A 22,829-nucleotide genomic window follows, 5' to 3' on the forward strand; every position below is an offset into this window, starting at 1 on the left:
ATATAACCTTGTTCTGGCCTTCTGTTGTACTATGCTCTATATTGTAGACATTCTGTCAGTATATAAGGTAGGAGCAATAGCATACCAAATATATCAAAGAAAAATTTTTAAAAGTTTATAAAGATTATGAGTACTTTAAAATTCTAAACTCCTGAGGTTTAGATAAACAATAAAAAACAGACAAATAAATGTTTACCAGAAAGAAAGACAAACCAGGGACCAGAGAAATTATCAATCTAATGTGAAAGAAAACAAAAATCAACAAGAAATAATGTAAAAATCATTATTAAAAAACACGTAAATATTAAATATAGGTTTAATTTTTGAGTAAGGAGCAAATAAAAAGTTGGAATAAAAGTTATGTAACCAAAAAGATATTTTGCTCTTATTCTTCCATCCTATTTCCTCTCAAAAATACTAAGAAAGAAACTTTTGGTGGTATGTAAATTATACATCGATAAAACTGATATAAAATTACAAGGGAAGAACAGCATGTGAAAAGACTGACTAAAGTCTGAAAAAGCTAACACAAGCAAAATATAGATGAAAAGAAAGGAAAGAAAATGGACAGCAATATCTCAGATGACAGAATGTCTTTTCAATTCCCTACCCAAGAAAGAAAAATGTTAAAGAAAATAGAAAGCTGTCTGTCTCAGGAAAGTAGTCAGAAAATTGAAAGGACAGAAATAGTTCAGCAAGCGTAATTTACTTTCCATTTTATCTTGGCACATGAAGGAAGTGGGTAGAAGATAAAGAGGGAGATCCCTATTGATGGGGAAATGATCTGGGGACTAGTGGACATGCAGTCAAACTTCAGCTATATCTAGATCAATAAGGATGTATTAAAGTGATATTATCTATGAATTCACAGTAGCCACTGGCCAGATGAGGTGGAACCTAGAAGGCAGAAAATTTAAGAGAAAGAATATCAGCTGAATGGAAGTGATTCCCACCAATGCAGAGAGGAATTGGGAGACAATTCAAGACGGATTTCATAAGATCTTTTGGTTACGTGTGGCCAGTAAAATAAATAAGGGCATAAATGAAAGCAAAATGCTTGATTTCCTGGCCCTCCAAAGCCATGGTCAATCAAAGGAGAAAACTTTCCTTGCAACTGTGAGAAATCATCTAGCTTTAGCTGAAAGCATTCTTCAGGGCTCTCTATATCTTTAATGCTACAAAAAAAGATAGAGTTGGTGGGAAAAGAGCCAACTACAGTAATTCTAAGCACTACTATTTGGTGAAAGTCAAAGTTTAATGGCATATTTCATCAGAGAGCAGTACCACAAACATTTCTGACTACCTCAGTCCTTGAAGCAGAATTCCAAACTGAGATTTGCAATTGCTTGGACCAGGTCACTCCACAACCCTATTTTGGAAAAGCTCTTCAAGAGTCTACTGATGAAGATATTATTAACTTCATGTGAGAAAGGTCTCACATGGAAGAAATTTCTTCTAGTTATTCACGGTTCATTAAAACAGAAAATGTAATTGTAATGTACCTAATTACAGCCTAGGCATGACAACCCAGAATTAATTGCACTTGCTGTTGTTATTCAGTCGCTCAGTGTTGTCTGACTTTTTGCGACCCCATAGACTGCAGCACGCCAGGCCTCCCTGGCCCTTACCATCTCCTGGAGTTTGCCCAAGTTCGTGTTCATTGCATTGGTGATGTCGTCCAGCTATCTTGTCCTCTGACACCCTCTTCTCCTTCTGCCCTTGAGCTTTCCCAGCATCAGGGATTTTTCCAGTGGGTCATCTGTTTGCATCAGATGACCAAAATACTGGAGCTTCAGCTTCAGCATGAGTCCTTCCAGTGAATATTCAGGGTTGATCTCCCTTAAGATTGACTGGTTAGATCTCCTTGCTGTCCAAGGGACTTTCTCAGGGCTCGTCTCTAGCACACTTCTTTACATGCACCACCACAATTTATAGCACCACCTTATTGATGACTTTCTACCCCCTGCCAGTCACTGTTAGGGCCTTACATAAGTCATCTAACTGTCACTAGACTCTGAAGAATAGATTATTTGCCCCTTATTCCCCTGGACTAGGAACTGGCTAAGCACTCCAGTATTCTTGCCTGGAAAATTCCATGGACAGAGGAGCCTGGCAGGCTACAGTCCATCAGGTCACAAAGATTCAGAAATGACTGAGCAACTGAGCATGATTTTTTGTTTTAAGAAGAAAGAAACTGAGGTTTAAAGAGATTGAACCATGTGCCCCAGTGAAAAGCTGTTATTTAATCTTAGCTCTAGTGGATTCTACAAGGCATATCCTTGTCATTTATCTACACTGCTCTTCAAAGAAAGAGATTTCAGTAAGGACAGGACCTCTTTGCCCAAAACTCTATAAGCAAGTTGGTGTGTGCATGAGTGTATATGTATATATCGATATGTCCCACATAATGTGAGAGGAATGGACAAGTGCTATAGAAAATCAGAGAATTCTTAAAAACTAGTGTTTTTTTTTTAATTAACATATGAGTTGAAAAATGAATATAGGGCATGCATTGCCATTTGAAAAAAAGAAAAAATGGAAAATAAACAATACACAATAATATTAGAAGCCACCTCTTGAAAAATAAAACCAAATTCACTCAGTACTGATGTCATTTTCTTTGCTCTCAAATTACTAAGCTCTAAAACATGTTAAGAATAAGGTTGAGAAGTATGTAAAGGTAAGCCATTCATACTCTCCTGGGGAGAGTATAAATTACAATAACCTCCCGGCATAGAAATTGGGACAATTTGCCACTTTTCATATTCAGCAATGCTATTTAAAATGCTTATGCTCCTTTTCCAAGTAGTTTCTCTTCTCTTTCTTTATGCAAAAGTAAAATTGTAAGTACAAATATAAAGCTTTGACTAGAAAAATATCACAAAGTTGATTGATAAGTAAAAAATCAAAAACAACACAGTGTCCAACAAAGCATATGAAGAACTTAAATATGTGCTAAAATGTAATAGAATAATGGGATACTCTGTAAATATTAGAGTGAGGTTTTTGAGAAATAACTAAGAAAATGAGGAAAAATTCACATTTAATTAAGTGAAAAGTGATGTATAAAATGTTACACATCTCCTAATCTCAATTTGTATTCACAAATATGCATATATTATTAATTCATTAATGTACATATTAAAATATTAGTAACTGCAAGGAACAAAATGTTAACAAACTTTTCTCTTATACTTAGATTATAGAAATTGCTCATTTTGGATACCTTCTTCATTTCTCAAATATTCTGAAGTTTAAAATATATGTGTGTATGAAAACATTAATTTACTTATTAAATTATTTTAATCTAATAATTAATTAAATTAAATGAGAATAGAATCAAGGCACTAAGATATAAAATATTCCAAGCAAAGTTTCATGGATAAAATTTCATTTGGAAAACCAGATTGCTGGCTAAGACACATAAAAGATAGTGTATCAAAAAGAGATTCTAAATAGAGAAGAGGATCAACAAATATAGACTATTATAAAGGATGTCTATGGAACTTAGAATAGATCAACCAGGAAGAGGATGGAAAGATAGCACTGAATTTAGAATGTTACTAGAATTAGAATAAATGCAAACTCTATATTAGAGGACAAGGGACCCTGGACAAGTAGCATTCAGGTGATTATCAGCAATCAAGGAAAACTGTCCACTCCCTCATTCATTCACTCAATGATTTATTCATTTAGAAAATATCCTGATTAGTTACTATGCCCCAGGTCCTGTTTTATTTATTTACTTATTTTATTGACGTATAGTTGATTTACAATATTGTGTAGCTTCAAGTGTACAGCAATGTGATTCAGTTATACATGCATACATTTTTTTCAGATTATTTTCCCTTATAGGTTATTGCAAAATACTGAGTATAGTTTCCTGTGCTATTCAGTAAATCCTTGTTGGTTATCTATTTTATATATAGTAGTGTGTATATGTTAATCCCAACGTTCTAACTTATCCCTCCTCTATGACCTTTGGTAATCATAGGTTTGTTTTCTGTCTGTGGGTCTATTTCTGTTTTTTATATAATTCATTTTGGTTTTTTGTATCATTTTTTTAGATTCTACATATAAATGATATAATGTGATTTTGTCTTTGACTTACTTCACTTAGGATGATAATCTCTAGGTCCATCCATGTTGCTGCAAATGGCATCATTTTATTCTTTTTTATGACTGAGTAATGTGCCATTGTATAAATATACCACAACTTTATCTATTCATTTGTCAATGGACACTTAGTTGCCTCTATGTCTTTTCTATTGTAAATAGTGCTGCAATGGGGTGCACGTATCTTTTTGAATTATGGTTTTCTCTGGATGTATGTCCAGAAGTGGGACTGGTGAATCATATGGTAGCTCTTTTAGTTTTTTAAAGGAACCTCCATACTTTCTCCATAGTAGCTTCACCAATTTACATTCCCACCAACAGTGTAGGAGGGTTCCTTTTTCTCCATATTCACTCCAACATTTGTTTGTAGATTTTTCAGTGATGGCCATTCTGACCAATGTGAGGTGATGCTTCATTGTAGTTTTATTTTGCATTTCTCTAATAATTAGCTATGTTGAGCATCTTTTCAGATGCCCTTTGACCATCTGTGTGTCTTTTTTAAAAAAATATCTATTTAGCTGCTAGAAAATATGAATGAATCAGACTGAGGTCTCTACTTGCTTAAGGAATTTGCAGTGTAAGACAGAAATAATCTTGTAAATTTTATTCTTTTTCTCTTCCTGAATTCCACCCCAAATCTTTGAGAAACTCCAGGATCCTGTTGTGAGTTGTAATAAAATAATCCATGTCTATGAATGTTGTTCACTTATTCAGTGACAGGGAACTTGAAACTTCCATCATGTAAATGAAGGAACTAGGCCCTGATTTTGCTACTCAATGCATTTCAATCTCACATATTAAGTCCTCACTGTATCTTCTTGCCTACCTCTTAGATACAATCTACTTCTCACTCATCTCCCAAATAGATCACACCCTTCTAACCTGAACTATCTTATCCCAGTTTCTACCTGACAAACCATTCATCTTTTATAATCATATCATATGTTACTTTCTTAGATCAGTTGCTCAACCATAGTCCTTCCCTTATTCATAATCCTCAGCCACTTTGTTTATTGAACTTATTGGGCTTCCTGGTGGCTCAGACAGTAAAAAATTCTGCCTGCAATGCAGGAGACCTGGGTTCGATTCCTGGGTTGGGAAGATACCCTGGAGGAGGGCATGGCAACCCACTCCAGTATTCTTGCCTGGAGAATCCCCATGGACAGAGGAGCCTGGTAGGCTATAGTTTATGGGATCACAGAGAGTCAGACACAACTGAGCAACTAAGCGCACCACATATTTGACTTTATCCTGAGAGCTCTGCAATCCCCTATATTCAAGGTATTACCCTATTATATGGCTTCCCAGGTGGCACTAGCAGTAAAGAATCCACCTGCCAATGCAGGAGATGCAAGAGATTCAGGTTCAATCCCTGGCTTGGGAAGATCCCCTAGAGTAGGAAATGGCACCCCACTCCAATATTCTTGCCTGGAGAATCCCATGGACAGAGAAGACTGGAGGACTACAGGCCATGGGGTTGCAAAGCATTGGACACAACTGAGCGTGCGCATGGGCATACACACACACACACACACACACACACACACACACACACACACACTCTATTATATAATTCCTTCCATAAAGTGCAATGAAGAATAAATGAAAAATTTAAGTGACCCCATAAGACCCTTAAAGAATCTATAAACACAGGATTAAAGTAATTTGTGATACTATTAAAATAAATTCTGGCTAGATAACTAGTGGAAAGAACTTCATCAACTGACTGACTTACTCTTTATTCATTTATATTGTTAATAGAAGTGATTTTCAAACTGGGATCACAAACCATTAGTGGTTCATGAAGTCAATTTCGTGGGTCACAATCAGCCTTTTTTAAAAAGAAATAGAAAAAGAGAAACGATTAGGAAAACATAAGAGTATATGACCTACAGTAAAAGAAAGTATTGTGTTATTGAAATTCTGGTTTGTTGTGTGTGTTTATTATATTGTGAAGAAAAGCTATTTTTATCATAGGTCATGGATAAAAAAATTTAAAAGGCACTTATATAAAATTTGTGTCACTTTCCTGTCATACATTCACACCCACATGACATGTTATTTCTTAAATTATCCAGTATTCCTACACTATGTAAAGACCAGCATTTTCTTAGACTGCTTACTTTCTCCTCTCATGGTCACAAACACTACAGTTGAATTTCTTTTCAGATGTAAAATTTTTATTAATGTGAGTTGTGCACATTAAGGCCATTTTGAGATGCATTATAGATACTGAGATGTCAGCATTGCTCACCCACTAGATCGGTGATCTTTCCTCTTCTTAGCCAAAACCCAAAGGCTGAGCAGTTCAATCTGTGCATAAGCAAAGTCATACATTATCCTGGTTTGTGGATCTCCAATGCTCGGGAATAGTTGCAACCACAAACATTGAATTTCCCAAGATTTCCCATGGAATATGCCAAATTATAGTACATCTGCATGGGCTGGCAACTGAACCCATTTAGGGTAAGGAACAATGTCTCTTTTAATAGTCATATTCCTTACCATGACCAGCATTGACTCCAAATAAATGCTTAGTATTTATTGACTGAAGTTCACTTGAGGGGGACATTACTTGAAAAACAGAAGTAAGAAATTCCTTTTTTGTACATTTACAACTAGAGAATCTAGACACCATGAATGTTTGAAGCATTTTTTAAATTACCATTAGCAATTTCTTGATGGGCAATATATAAAAATATGTGAAACTGACATGGAAAAGCTAAAATTAGAAGAGGAATTAGTATAATTTCCAAGTATTTAATTAAAGCAAGCAAACATTTTTCTCATTAGAAAAATAGCAGAATTAGAAAATGGAAACAGTAAACTGGTTAGCTTCACTCACCTAAAACAAGGTAAAATGTATGAGCAGTAAGTTCAGTTTAGTCATTCAGTCCTGTCCAACTCTTTGTGATGCCATGGACTACAGCAGGCTAGGCTTCCCTCTCATTCACCAACTCCTGAGCCTGCTCAAACTCATGTCCATTGAGTTGGTGATGCCATCCAACCATCTCATCCTCTGTCATCCCCTTCTCTTGCCTTCAATCTTTCCCAGCATCAGGGTCTTTTCCAATGTTAGTTCTTCACATCAGGTGGCCAAAGTATTGGAGCTTCAGCATCAGTCCTTCCAATGAACATTCAGGACTGATTTCCTTTAGGACTGACCAGTTTGATCTCCTTGCAGTCCAAGGGACTCTCAAGAGTCTTCTCCAACACCACAGTTCAAAAGCATCAGTTCTTCGGCACTCAAGATTTCTTTATAGTCCAACTCTCACATCCATACATGACTACTGGAAAAACCATAGCTTTGATTATATGGACCTTTGTCAGCAAAGTAATTCTGCTGCTTCTGGGTCAGTTTTCCAAAAGCCCATTCATTACAGTTTAAGGTCTCCCCTCTGCCCCCACCCCACTCTGTTTTAATGGGTTGAAATCTTGTCACTAACCCAGGAAAAAAAATTGAAAGGAGTGTATTTTAATGTATAGAGTCTGCTCTTAAAGAATGAGTGAGCCTTAGAAATGGTGTGCTGCGCTCAGTTGCCTCTGCCTCTTTTGCAACCCTATGGATTATAGCCCACCAGGCTCCATTGTCAAGAGGATTCTCCAGGCAAGAATACTGGAATGGCTTGTCATTTCCTTCTCCAGGGGATATTCCCAACCCACGGATCTAATCCCAGTCTCCTGCATTGGCAGGCAGATTCTTTACCACTGAACCACCTGGGAAGTCCAGAATCAGCCTCTAGTTGTCTAATTGCCTAGGACTTAGAATGAGCTTCTGAGAAAGGAGGCTGGCGGAGGATAGTTGCATCATGTTTGCCAGGCACCAAGGGAAGAGCTTCTTTGAATAACCAGCTCACCTCTACAGCACAAGACTTCCTAAAGGGAAATTAAACCTGTTTCAAGCACTTTTGTAAATGCCTCACCTGAATCTTTCCTGAAACTTTTCAAAGCCAGAGAAGCAAAGTAGCAGGTTAGAAAACTCAAATATTTAAAGAGTCTAGGCAGACAAAGGGTTGAGTATAAATGGAATCATTTGTGATTATTCACCTCATGACTATTATATAATTTCTGTGTGCTTTTATTTGCTCAAAATATACTTAACATACCATTAGTAAAAAGCATTTTTAGCTTTCTAAATAATCACACCAAGATAAGAACCAACTTGTGGAGAAAGAGAAAGTTTTTTCTCAAGAAAACTCAAGTTGAATCATTTCAGGAAATAGATGCAAAATTTTTTAATTAAAAATAATTTCATGATTGGACAATTATGCAAGTATAGACAGGACTGAAGTAAGCAGTTAGAGATATAAGACAGCCAGAGAATTCCAATAAAGTGGGAATCCATTATTACCCCTAGGTTTGAAGGAAAAGTAGGGGAGAAGGTGTTACTAGACCCAGAAGTGTTGCCATGGAGGAGTGGCTGGTTGGTAGATGCAAGGCTGCAGGGAAGCGTAGTCACTGCCAGCATTGCAACAAAGCAGAAGGCAGACAAGGAATAAATGTTTCACCTTCTCTCTCCTCTGACTCTCCAATCTCCTATTAGTGTCTCCCATCGGTCCAAATAAACCAGAGCTTAGCGGGCAAGAGCCTGGGCCATACAATGCAAATAGGTTAGCCTTCCTGGGACAAACAGCAGAGAAAAGAAGGGCAAGATACAACTGGTAGAGACAATCTGAGAATGACCACTAAACTAATCAGTATTCTTTTTGTCTATAAGTTCTGCAAGAATTAGGTTGACTGAAATGACCTCTGTTCCCTCAATAAGGGAACAAAGTATTTTGTCAAGTAAAGATAAACCTGTTAAATCTACTATTCTGATGGGAATTTGGTTTATTCAAACAGCTTATTTGAGTGCTTTATTTCAAAGAGTTTACTGCTGGTTTGCTAGTTACTTTTCTGGTGTTCCCATAGATACTGCCACCCCTTACATTTTTAAAGATACTGTAAGGTTTAAAGTTCAGTCTTCCAGAGATCTATCCAGGCTCCAGGGTATTTCTCCTGAAGATGCATATTACTCTGGTAATAGAATCTAGGAGATAAAGTCCCCTAGACCACTGCAGCACATTTTATCAGTAGGGTAAATGATCTCCCATTTCCTATTGCTTGAATGAGCAGTGAGATTCATGAGAGCACATTATGCCCTTCCCTGTGGCACAGGTATGCCACTAAAAAAAAAGAAAGAAAGACTGACATGAAAAATGCAAAGTACTTAAGCAAGCAGGACCACTATTGCTCTCTAAAAGATAGATGATTGCAGTGAACATGATGTCTAGAACTGTAGTTTGCCCAAATTAAAGTGGAACATAAAAAATAGGGAAAGAATCTAATTTCCATTTAAAGTTGATATCAGCAGTAGTTGTACAATATTATTTGTCACACCTTGAGGTGATAGACCTGCAGTGCTATGGAGCTGTAGTAATTCAAAGGTAGCCAGGGGCAAGAGAAATATAGAACTCACATCTGCCAAAATAGATCTGAATGTAGAGTTGGCTAGAGAAATGTGGCAGGAGAAATGGCAGGATGCAGTTACGAAGGAGTTACCGATTTCAGCTAATAACATCTGCCTGCCTAATAGGAAATGAAGAGGGAAGGGGTATTTTCTTGAGTTTTCTTCTGAGAAGAGTTGTGGGAGGATCAAAGTTGGGCAATGATTCTTCAATCCTTTTTGATTCTTGTGAAGTCAGGAAAGTACTTTGCCATTTATATTTCAAAAGAAAAATTGTGTCCTAGTTGTATTCTAAGAAGAAAAATTTAGCTTTGTCTTACTAACTAAGCTAATCCTAGATTTTTCTGTGAAATCATAATAATGACTGAAATGGGGATTTTGTTCCCAGAGATGTGGAGAGAGCACTGGACTAGTAGTAAGGAGACCCATTGCTTATCTTGGTGTTTGTGATTATAAGCTGGGCATCAGGCATCAGATACAAGAGAATCCTTCAGCCTGGAAAGAGCTCAGTCAAGAAGAGGAGCTGAATGGATCCTCATATCAAACTCCTCTCAGGAAATGAATCATCATCCATGTGACAGAATTCAAAATGCTGCCCTTGTTTCTGACCATCACATTTGCCTACTAGACATTTCTGAATCTCCATTTCATTCTCCTTCTGACAACCCCCCTACTACATTCCTCTGACTTCACATCCATTCAGTGATTTGAATTTAGCATTCTTACAGATGTGTTATTTGGGCAACTCATATTATCTCTGGGAGATATAACGATGACACTTATATGGGAAGTTGTACTATAAATATTAGGCTTTTTAGTTGCATTATTATGTCCTTACTCATCTGGGACTCCTTCAGAAAGCTTGTAGTGTCCCCAGTGAAGGGCATATACTTGGACCAAAACACCATGAAATTTATTATCTGCTTTTCTTATGGTTGCATCTACCAATAGCATCTTACAGTTCACAAGTCTAATAGATAAGAACAGGGTTTGACACAAAGTAGATATGGATTCAAACTTCTAGTCTGCCATTTACCAGCTGTGTGAACTTCATTAAGTCGCTTAATGTCTGTTGGACTCAGATTGTCATATATGAAATGGAGGCAGTGGCAATCCCTGATACAGTTGTTGAGAGATTAAAGAACAAATTGATGCTGCACATTACACAAGCCCTCAGATCTAGTGAACTCAGAGCAGATGGTAGCTATTCCTATTCTCTGCCTGATGGTCAGGTGTGATGTATCTGTTGGGCCACTGAGGAACCACCCTGGGAGCTAGGGATCCTTTAACACCCTGTGACATGCTACTGAGGTCTTCTCTGTGCATCCACCTGTCCTCACTCTCTGCTTGAGAAGTTGTGTTCTAAAGGTCAGGGTGGAAAACATTCTCGCCGTGCATTCCCTCCTCTTGCTGCAGGTAATTTCCTCTGTCCATGTGCCATTAATGATGTCATTATCAGTGCTGGTGGCCAATCATGGGACCTAATCATAGCACTGAATCACCTTCATCTCTCTCCCAACAGTCCAGATGGCATCTGAACACTCATTGGTAATAAATAAGGAGAGATTTTTAAACATTTTTAAGTCTTCTCTAATCAACTTGGAAAATTACCTAAAAAATAATAATAATTCTGAATCCTCTCTATAACCTGTATGGAAAACTCTAAGATCCTGAAGAAGAGAGCTGCTAATTAGCTATTTTCATTTTACCTAAAAAGAACAGGACCAAAGGCATTCAGTTGGGAAACTCAAATCACATCTTCAAAAGCAAGTTGGATGAAGAAGTAAGGCCAGTGTTCAAGGGCTGCTGCAAAGAAGCAGGGGCTGAGGGAAATGTTAATGTGCACAATGGGCCAATGCAAAGGATTCAAAGTCTTCCTAAATTTAGGGGAAAAAAGAGGGGAAGTTATTTGTTTCCTGTAAGTGAAGATCTCAACTCATTGATCATGTTGATCTATACAATACAGATAGGAATCCGACAAAGTCAAACAGTATAATGAGGATGTTATATTGTTTTTGATAAAAGGAATCTGACTTGCCCTTCATACTATGTAATCTGCAGAAATGTCAACATTTCATTAGATGCGAACAGTCTCTTTCAGTTAGGGAGGGTGGCAAAAAATCTTCCTGTTGCTCCATGAGAGGCTAAAGGAACTGTTATGGATCCCTCTATAAGCAGAGCTCTAGGTCTTGATAGATGTCTTGCAGAGTTTTAGATGTACCTACTGCTCTTGCACTAAATGTGGGCATCAGTAAAGCAAAAGATAACAGATTCCTTTTAGGCACAGAAAAAGCTGCTAAGAAAATGAGATTAGGGCTGAAAAGTTAAGGGTTTATTAGATTTTGTCTTTCTCAAGTTAGAACTGTATCATCCTTATGAAAATGTTAGCAATGTATCTGAAGAAAGGGAAACAAGGGATTTTTTTTTTATTTATTTAATAACCTTGCTGTGTAGAGAAAATTCCCTTGTGAAAACTGTAGAACTCCTCACATGAGTTTCAAAGTTTATATATCACAGAATTTGAAATTCTGGGACCTCAAAAATAAAAATGACTAAGTTATGAAGCCTTACCATATCTGTAAAATAAGATAAGGATTTTACTGTATTTTAGATTTCATAAATCTTAAAACTACTAATAAAGTAATTATATAGGGAAATCTGTCATTTTTTGCCTCTCTATCATCCATCTCTGTTTATTTCAGTAACAAAACCTTAGTTTTTCATGAAACCACTACCGTCTACTTATTTCCAGTTCCTAACTGGTAAGAATATTGCCTCCAGGCCACAAATAGCCACCACATGGTTAAGAACTTGCTAAAACTGAAGGAAATACAGAGTAAAGCAAACCAAAGAGATGGGGAGAGAAGCTGTGATGTAACTTGAGTCCCTGAACCCAACCAGGTCTGAAGTGTGATACTCTGGACTCTTCCATTGTAGGGGCACAATAAATGTTCTTTATTTCTTTCTTTATTTATTTTTGCTCAAACCAGACTGAGTCGAGGTCTGTCACTTGAAATCAGAAAGAGTCCTGGCTAATACAGGAATGCAATTTTCATACTTCACAGTTGGATATGACATCTAGTAAAGAATGTTCGGTTATGTGGAAATGAATCCTGATTTTTAGATCAGTATCACTTTTCTTCAGAGGCAGAGGAAAAAGGAAGTGGGGAGAGAAATGTTGCTAATGAGCTAGGGATGATTAAGAAGAGGACATTTGGAAGAACCCAGTCCTTTTACAGCATGAGAAGGGCTCTAGGAATTACATTAGACCCAGAAGAAAGATAACTTTGAAAAATTTTATTGCTAATAAAATCCTGCTTAATTTCCATAGGCAAAACTGAAAAAAAAAAAAAAAAAAAAGCTTTGCTAGCAGGAATAAAACCTGCATGAAGAAAAAAAATTAAAAGATGATATTTATGTATTTCTTAATGATAACATTAAGTCCCCTAGTACTTATAGGAAGGCAGTAATTTACTGGGATCTTAAAAAAAGGTGCAGTATATTTGATTAAAGGTCATGCAAACACTAAAATGTTTCTCCAAAAATCTGTCTGAGACAGAAAAATAAGGATGACCAGCTCTTCTCAGAATCTTTCAAGTATACTTACATTATATGCTTATTAATGACTTCGGTGGTTCGAGTTTTCCCTTAAGCACATGTGGGAAGTATATAGCAAGGTGGCAAAAGCTGAGCAATGTTATTTTTGACATCAATCATGGCTTTATGAGCTGTCAAAAAGAGTTCTTCCAGCAGAAGCACAAATAACAGCACACTTCCCACTTTTTGCATTAAGTAGTATGGAAAACAGTGACGGTTCTGGAGCCTGTCATGAGCTGACCCTGTCTGACCCTCCACTGGCTGCTATACCACTAGATGAGGCTCTCTCACTCAAAACCCTGGCTGTTACTGAACTGCATGCAGTTTCTCAAAGGTACCTTGCTGGCTCTCACTTCCAGATTTCCCTTTCTTTTCAGAGGAAATGCTTCCTACTATACCTGCTCCCCAACCAAACATACTACTTCTTCACCTGGATAGCCTCTGTATTTCTTTCCTCTGGGAAGCCTTTCTTGACTCTTCTGAATTAGATTAAGGGTCCTCACTAGCTTCAAAGGAATTCTGTATTCTGATCCCACTTGTCTCTGACCTCACATGTTGGATGGACATGAGCTTGGACTAATTGTTTCATAATCATGGATGTCAGTTGTGTTCCACTAGAACACAGACTATCTGATAAACAAAAGCCCTGATTTGTAGTGCGTGCTGATTTCCCTGATGTAACAAGTCCCACTAATTTAAAGCTATAAAGGACTTAAGGATCAGGGAAGAAATACTGAATACTGCTCGTGTGGGCTGAAACAAGGGAGCTCTAGCATACCACTGACCTGAATTCAGTGCCAAGCAATCCAATTTTCAGTTCACTTAAATTTTATTGTTTTTATCCTTCCTTCTTTGAGCCTATTGACCATTTGTTCTTTGCCATCTCCTATAAAAATGACTAAGAGCCATTCATAGGATTTTATTGATGTGGAGAAGACAGACACAGAAACACTGGACCTACACTGGATTGTGTACTAGATGCAAACTGGTGTATACTGGACTGTACACTGGATGTATACTGGACTGTACACTGGACCATACATTGAACTGTAAATGGGATTGTACATGGAATGTATACTGGACAGTACTCTGGACTGTACATGGGATGAACACTGAGCAGTACACAGGATATACACTGGGCAGTATCCTGGACTGCACATGGGATGAACACTGAGCGGTACACAGGATATACACTGGGCAGTATCCTGGACTGCACATGGGATGAACACTGAATAGTACACAGGATATACACTGGGCAGTATCCTGGACTGCACATGGGATGAACACTGAGTGGTACACAGGATATACACTGGGCAGTATCCTGGACTGTACATGGGATGAACACTGAATAGTACACAGGATATACACTGGACAGTATCCTGGACTGCACATGGGATGAACACTGAACTGTACACTGGATGTATACTGGAATGTATACTGGACCATACACTGAACTGTAAATGGGATTGTACATGGAATGTACACTGGACAGTATCCTGGACTGCACATGGGCTGTACACAGGATGTACACTGGATGGTACCCTGGACTGTATACTGCACTGTACACTGGGATGTACCCTTGGTCTGCACATCAGATGTGTCCAGCTGTACACAGATTTGCCCCAAACGTGTCCAGATGTGCACTTGGACTGTATGCCAGATGTGTTCCAGATGTTCTGGCTGTGCTCCAGCTGTGCACGTGGACTGCACACCACATGTGCTCCAGCTGTGCTCCAGATGTGCTCCTGGGCCACACACCACATGTACTCCAGCTGTGTTCCAGATGTATCCGGCCATGCCCCAGCTGTGTCCAACTGTCCAGAAGTGTCCAGATGTGCACTGAACTGTATAATTCACACTGGACTGTACACTTCACACTGGACTGTACACTACACTATACATTGGACTGTACACTATATAGTGCACTGGACTGTAAAGAAACTGAAATAAGCACCAGTATGTTTTCTGGTACATCATGGACACATTCTTTGAACATATATATGCAAAATACCAAGCTCTAATAGTTTCAGAATTTAGTTTCTTATGATTTTTCCTTGAGGTCCATGTAGACGCAGTCCATTTTCAATTTCAAGATGCCAAAAAAGTTTAAAGGTCAACTTGCTTACGTTTTATTACAACCAAAAGAGTGATTGATCCTAAATTGTATAATGTAATAGCCCCAAAATAAAAAGCAAAAACCCTACAACTGAACTTGGTATAAATATATGTTTTTCTACCCATAACTAATGTTTTCCTATGAGAAAGTTTGGGAATAAATACCTGTAAAGAAATTATCATAATAGAGTTCAGGGGACATTCAAAAAAGAAATAATTGACAATTTTGAGGTGTATAGCATAATTGTTTGATTTACATATTTTGTGAAATGATTACCATAATAGGTTCAGCTAACATCCATCTTTTTATATAGATATAATAAAAAGAAAGGAAAAAAGTCTCCTTGTGATGAGAAGTAATAAGATTCACTCCATTAAAATTTTCCTCTATATTGTATATCAATGTTAACTATAGTCATTATGTTGTACATCACATCCCTAGTACTTATTTAACTTGTAAATGGCAGTTTGTACCTTTTGACCATCTCTATCTGGGGTCCACTTTCGCCACCATCCACCCCTGGTAACCACAAGGCTGATTTCTTTTTCTATGAGTATGGATTGGTCTTTTGTTCTTAGACTGTGCATATAGGTTAGATGATACATTATTTGCCTTTCTCCATCTGACTTATTTTGCTTAATATGATGCCTTGAAGTTTCATCCATCATGCAAATAGTATGATTTCCTCATTTTTAGAGTTGAATAATAATCCATTGTGTATGTAAACACACACACACACACACACACACACACACATATATACATACATCACCACTTCTTCAACCATTTCTACCAGTGGAGATAGGTTGTTTCCATGTCTTTGCTATTGTAAGTAATGCTGCTATGAACATGAATAAGTAGATATATTTTGAAGTTAGCACTTTTGTTTCCTGTAGTTATATTCCAAGTGCAGAACTGCTGGATTATACTACAATTCTATTGTTAATTTTTTGTGCAAACTTCATACTATTTTCCACAGTGGCTGTACCAACCAATTTACAATCCCCCTAACCATGCAAAAAGTTTCCCATTGCCTCATACCCAAGCCAGAATTTGTCTTTTATCTTTTTGATGATGCCTATTCTAACAGGTATGAGGTGATATTTCATTGTGGTTTTAATTTGCATTTCCTAATAACTAGTCATGTTGAACATCTTTTCATATATCTGTTGGCTTTTCATACATCTTCTTTGGAGAAATGTCTATTCAGGTCCTTTGCCCATTTTTTAATTGTATCATTTGGTTTTTTGCTATTGAATTGTATGAATTCTTTATATATTTTAGATATTAATCCCTTATAAAATATATAGTTTGTAAATATTGTTTCACATTCCATATGTTGTCTTTTTAAATTTTTTGATGGTTTCCTTTGCTTCAAAAAAGCCTTCAGTTTCATACAGTGCCATACTTGTTACTATGTTTTACTTGTGCTTTTAGGTGTCATACTGAAAAAAATCATTACCAAGACCTATATCAAGGAGTTTTATTTCTGTGTTTTCTTCTAGAAGTTTCATGGTTACAGATCTTCCAGTTAAGTCTTTAATTCATTTTAAGTTCTGTGGATAGTATAATACAGGAGCCTACTTTCATTCTTTTACATGTGAATATCCAATTATTTCAGCACCATTTATTGAAGAGACTGTTTTTTCTCCATTGAGTATCTTGGCTCCTTTATCAAATATTTGTTGACTGCATATGCTTGGGTTTATCTCTGGGCTAGTACCATACTGCGTTAATGACTATAGCTTTGTAGTGTAGCTTGAACTCAGGAAGTGTGATGCCTCCTGCTTTGTTGTTCTTTCTCAGGATTGCCTTAGCTATTCAGGGTGTTTTGCACTCAGTTGCTCAGTCAGTCATATCTGACTCTATGGACTGTAGCCTGCCAGGCTTCTTCTGTTCATGAGATCTTTCCAGGCAAGAAAACCAAAGTAGGTTGCCATTTCCGCCTCCAGGGAATCTTCCCAACCCTGGGGTCAAACCCACGTCTCCTGCAACTTTGTGGTTCCATACAAATTTTAGGAGTGCTTTTTTTTTTTTTTTTTTTAATTCTGTGAAACAACACCATTGGCAACTTAATAGGGACTACATTCAATATATAGATGGGTTTCATCAGTCCTGTCATTTTAACAACATTAACTCTTCCAATCCATGAACATGGATAATTTTCCATCTGTCTTTTTTTTATTTCTTTCATCACTGACTTATAGTTCCTGTTGTAGATAAGTTTTACCATGATATTGAAATTTATTCCTGAGTATTTTCTTGTTTTTGGTGCTGTAAATGGGAAAAAGTTATGTCTTTTTCTGAAAGTTCATTGTTAGTGTATAGAAAGGTGACTGATTTTTATGTTAGCCTTGGATCCTTCAGTTTTACTGAATTCATTGATTAGATCTGTTCATTTTTTGGTTGAATTGTTAGGATTTTCTATGTATAAAATCATGTAATCTGTAATTAGAGACAATTTTAATTCATCTTTTCCAGTTATGATATCTTTTACTTCTTTTTGTTGCCTGATTGCTCTAGCTAGGACTAGCTTGGGCAATAATAGTACTATGTTGCATGAGAATTCTAGCTGAGCTATTTCAAATCCTAAAAGATGATGCTGTTAAAGTGCTGCACTCAATAGGACAGCAAATATGGAAAGTTCAGCCATGGCCACTGGTCTGGAAAAGATAAATTTTCATTCCAATTCCAAAGAAAGGCAATGGCAAAGAATGTTCAAACTACAGAACAATTTCACTCATTTCACATGCTAGGAAATTATACTCAAAATTCTCCAAGCAAGGCTTCAACAGTACATGAACTGAGAACTTCCAGATGTTCAAGTTGGTTTTAGAAAAAGCAGAGGAAATAGAGATCAAATTGTCAACATTTGTTGGATCATAGAAAAATCAAGAAAGTTCCAGAAAAACATCTACTTCTGCTTCATTAACTACGCTAAAGTCCTTGACGGTGTGAAGAAGTAAAGTGAAAGTCACTCAGTCATGTCTGACTCTTTGCGACCACATGGACTAATAAGTCATGGAATTCTCCAGGCCAGATTACTGGAGTGGGTAGCCTTTCCCTTCTCCAGGGGACCTTCCCAACCCAGGTCTCCCACATTGCAGTTTGTCTGTGTGAATCACAACAAGCTATGGAAAATTCTTAAAGAGATGGGAATACCAGATCAACTTACCTGTTCCCTGAGAAACCTGTATGCAGGTCAAGAAGCAAGTTAGAACTAGACATGGAAAAACATACTGGTTCCAAATTGGGAAAGGAGTACATGAAGGCTGTTTATAGTCACCCTGTTTATTTAACTTATATGCAGAGTACATCATGCAAAATGCCGGGCTAGATGAAGCACAATCAGCAATCAAAATTGCTGGGAGAAATTTCAATAACTTCAGATATGCAGATGACACCACCCTTATGGCAGAAAGTGAAGAGGGACTAAAGAACCTCTTGATGAAAGTGAAAGAGTAGAGTAAAAAAGCTGGTTTAAACCTCAACATTGAAAAGAAGAATTGGCATCCGGTCCCATCATGTCATAGCAAATAGATGGGAAAACAAGGGAAACAGTGAGAGACTTTATTTTTGTGGGCTCCAAAATCACTGCAGATGGTGACTGCAGCCACAAAATTAAAATACTCTTACTCCTTGAAAGAAAACCTAGACAGCATATTAAAAAGCAGACATTACTTTGCTATATAGTCAACCATATAGTCAAAGCTATGGTTTTTTCCAGTACTCATGTATGGATGTGAGAGTTGGACTGCAAAGAAAGCTGAGCACTGAAGAATTGATGCTTTTGAACTGTGGTGTTGGAGAAGACTCTTGAGAGTCCCTTGGACTGCAAGGAGATCCAACCAATTCTGAATATTCATTAGAAGAACTGATGCTGAAACTGAAGCTCCAATACTTTGGCCACCTGATGCAAAGAGCTGACTCATTGGGAAAGACCCTGATGCTGGGAAAGATTGAAGGCAGAAGGAGAAGGGGATGACAGAAGACATGATAGATGGATGGTATCATTGACTCAATGAACATGAGTTTGAGAAAGCTCTGGGAGTTGGTGAAGGACAAGGAAGTCTGGCATGCTGCAATGTATCGGGTTGCAAAGAATCGGACACAATTGAGCAACTGAACAACAACAACAATAAATATTGCTTGTGAATAGTGTTATGATGAGAGTGGGAAACCCTGATTTGTTCCTATCATAGCAAAAAAAGTTTTGTCACCATTGAGTATATCATGGTAGCTGTGGGCTTTCATGTATGGCTTTTAGTATGTTCTCTAATATGGTCTTTCTATATTTAAATTTTAAGGGTTTTTATCATGAATGAATGTCAAATTTTGTCAAGTGCTTTTTTTCTACATCAATTGAAGTGATTCTGTCATTCAATTAATATGCTGTGTCACACTGACTGAGTTGTGTATGTTGTATCTTTGAATCTCAGATATATATCCCATTTGAACATGGTGTATGATTCTTTCCATGTGCTTCTAAACTCAATTTGCTAGTACTTTATTGAGCATTTTGGGTTTCCCTGGTGGCTCAGATGGTAAAGAATCTGCCTGCAATGTGGGAGACCTGGGTTCAATCCCTGGGTTGAGAAGATCACCTGGAGAAGGGCATGGCAACCCACTCCAGTATTCCTGTCTGGAGAATCCCCATGGACAGAGGAGCCTTGTGGGCTATATGGTCCATGGGTCGCAAAGAGTCAGACATGATAGAGCGACTAAGCATAGCACAGTACATATTGAGCATTTTAGGCCTATAGTCATGAGGAATATTAACTCTGGTAGTTTTCTATTCATGTTTTTCTGGTTTTGATGTCAGGATAATGCTGGCCTCATGAAATGGGTTTGGGTATGTCTCCCCTTCGTGATATTTTGAAAGAAGTTGAGAAGGATTGGTATTATATTTTAAATGTTTGGTAAAGTTCATCAATGAAGACCTCTAGTCCTTGGATATTTGTGATTTCTGATTAATTTTCCTTACTAGTAATTTGTTTACTCAGATTTTCTACTTTTCCTGATTCAGTCTTAGTAAACTGTGTGTTTCAAGAATTTCAAAAATTTCTTTCAGGTTGTCTGGGCTCCCCTGGTAGCACAGACTGTAAAGAATCTGACTGAAATGCAAGAGACCCAGGTTTGATCCCTGGGCCGGTATTCTTGCCTGGAGGATTCCATGAACAGAGGAGTCTGGTGGGTTACAACCCATAGGGTCAAGAAGAGTCAGACATGACTGAGTGACTAACCAATCAAAAGGTTGTCTAATTTCTTGACATATAGTTGTTCGTACTAGCCTCTTGTGATCCTTTGAATTTCTGAGGTATCAACTGTAATGTCTCAATTTTTAATTTATTTATAATTTTGTTGACTTGGGTCCCCTTTCTTTTTAATTTGTTAGTCCACATAAAAGTTTGTCAGTTTTGTTTACCTTTTCAAAGAACCAATTATTTGGTTAATCTTTCCTGTTGTTCTTCTCTTTTCAATGTCATTTGTTTCTGCTCTTTATAATAATAATGGTCTTCATTAGTCCATTTCTCTTGCTGACTTTGGGATTTGTTCTTCTTTTTCTACTTCATTAAGGCATAGTTTATTTATCTGGAATCCTTGTTTCTTAACATAGGCATTTATTGCTATGAACTTGCCTCTTAGAACTGTTTCTGCTTCATCCTATCAGTTCTGGTGTGTAGAATTTCCATTTTTGTGTCTCAGGAAACTTTTATTATGTCCTTTGAAAATTTCTTCTTTGGTTGTTCAAGAAAGTGTTGATTAATTTCCCTATGTCTGTGAATTTTCAATTTTCTTTTTGTATTGATTTCTAGTTTCATCTCATTGTGGTCAGAGATTGTGGTATGATTTTAGTCTTGAATTTGGTAACACTTGTTTTGTGGGCTATATATGATCGATTCTAGTATATGTTCCATGTTTATTTGAAAAGAATCTGTATTCCAATGTTGTTGAATAGAACGTCCTTTATATGTCTATTAGGTCTAGTTGGTTTATTGTTGTTCAGTTGCTAAGTCGTGTCCAGCTCTTTGCAATCCCTTGGATTGCAGCATGCCAGGCTTCCCTGTTCTTCACTATCTTCCTGAGTTTGCTCAGACTCATGTTGATTGAATCAGTAATGCCATCCAACCATCTCATTGTCTGTCACCCCTTCTCCTCCTGCCCTCAATTTTTCCCAGCATCAGGGTCCTTTCTAATGAGTTGGTTCTTTGCATCAGGTAGTCAAAGTATCAGAGCTTTAGCTTCAGCAACAGTCCTTCCAATGAATTTTCAGGGTTGATTTTCCTTAGGATTGACTGGTTTAGGATTGACTGGTTCAAGAGACTCTCAAGAGTCTTTTCCAGCACCACAGTTTGAAAGTATTAATTCTTTGGCACTCAGACTTATGATTCAGCTCTCACATCCGTACATGACCACTGGAAAAACCATAGCTTTGACTATACCGACCTTTGTTGGCAAAGCAATGTCTCTGCTTTTTTAATACACTGTCTAGGTTTGTCATAGCTTTACTTCCAAGGAAAAATTTGGTCTATATTGTTTTTCAAATCTGCTCTCACCTATTGATTCTCAGCCTGGATGATCTAATAATTGTTAAGAATTGGGTAGTAAAGTCTTCAAATCTGATTGTACAATATTCATTTCTCTTTATAGCTCTGTTAATTTCTGCTTTATATATTTAAGTGTTCCAATATCAGGCACATAAATATTTATGATTGTTATAGCTTCCTGATATGTTGAACCCTTTCTTGTTATATAATGACTTTTTTAGCTTCCCTGGTGGCTCAGAGGATAAAGCTTCTGCCTGCAATGCAGGAGACCCAGGTTCGATCCCTGGGTTGGGAAGATCCCCTGGAGAAGGAACTGGCAACCCACTCCAGTATTCTTGCCTGGAGAATCCCATGGACAGAGGAGCCTGGCGGGCTACAGTCCATGGGGTCACAAAGTGTTGGACACGACTGAGCGACTTCACTTTGTTTCTTTACCATTTTGGTTTAAAGTCTTTGTTTTTGATATGAATATAGCTAGCCCCACTTTTTTTTTTTTTTTTCTTTTTGGTTACCATTTGCTTGAAATTTCTCTTTCCATACCTTCAACTTCAGTCTATGTATATCTTAAAGGCTAAGGTGTGTCTCTTACAGGAAGCGTATTATTGAATATGACTTTTAAACCATTCAACCATTCTATATTCTGTACATTTATTTATTTCAATCTCCTATTTTAAACTGGTAACTTCAGTAAAATTCATAAATTTTACAGTTTTACCTATCCTTTTCCCCCCATTTTAGGTTATTTTTGTTATATGTTTTTATTACATTATGTTGCTTATAATAGATCATTGTAGTTATGGTTATTTTTATTACTATTTTTTAATGTTCAAATTAAAGTTGTGTGTGAACTACACACTGCTATTACCATACTGTATAATCTAGCTATGACTATTTATTTACCACTGCCAGTGAGATTTGTACTACCTTTTTATGTTTTTATGATGCTAATTAACATTCTTTTACTTCTACTCCAAGAACTTCTGGTTATATTTCTTTTACTTCAAGT

At 37.2% G+C, this 22,829-nt stretch overlaps 1 non-coding gene across 1 annotated transcript; it reads left to right on the forward strand.

The window, feature by feature from the left end:
• Positions 1 to 22,046: 22,046 nt before the first annotated feature.
• Positions 22,047 to 22,118, forward strand: TRNAC-GCA (transfer RNA cysteine (anticodon GCA)). Its single transcript has one exon. It is a non-coding gene; the product is annotated as a tRNA-Cys (tRNA).
• Positions 22,119 to 22,829: the final 711 nt, after the last annotated feature.

This window comes from Dama dama, chromosome 9 (genome assembly GCF_033118175.1).
Source record: "Dama dama isolate Ldn47 chromosome 9, ASM3311817v1, whole genome shotgun sequence".
In the NCBI taxonomy this organism is placed as follows: domain Eukaryota; kingdom Metazoa; phylum Chordata; class Mammalia; order Artiodactyla; family Cervidae; genus Dama; species Dama dama.